Here is a 330-nt window from a genome sequence, read left to right on the forward strand (position 1 = left end):
GAATCTCTATTCTGTTCCATTGGTCTATGTGCCTGTTCTTGTACCAATACCAGGCTGTTTTGATTACTATAACCTTATAGTAAAGTTTGAAGCCTGGAAGTGTGATACCTCCTGCTTTGTTTCTTTTGCTAAGGATTGTTTTGACTATTCGTGATTGTTTATGTTTTCATATGAATTTCTGTATTCTCATTTCCTGGTCTGAGAAGAATTATGTTGGTAAATTAATGGGTATTGTGCTGAATCTGCAGATTGACTTAAAAATATGGAATGTGCCGGGCTCGGTGGCTCAGCCTGTAATCCCGCACCTTGGGAGGCTGAGGTGAGTGGATT

The sequence above is a fragment of the Carlito syrichta genome, unplaced genomic scaffold (assembly GCF_000164805.1).
Source record: "Carlito syrichta isolate Samal-C Ts95f unplaced genomic scaffold, Tarsius_syrichta-2.0.1 Scaffold305688, whole genome shotgun sequence".
In the NCBI taxonomy this organism is placed as follows: Eukaryota; Metazoa; Chordata; class Mammalia; order Primates; family Tarsiidae; genus Carlito; species Carlito syrichta.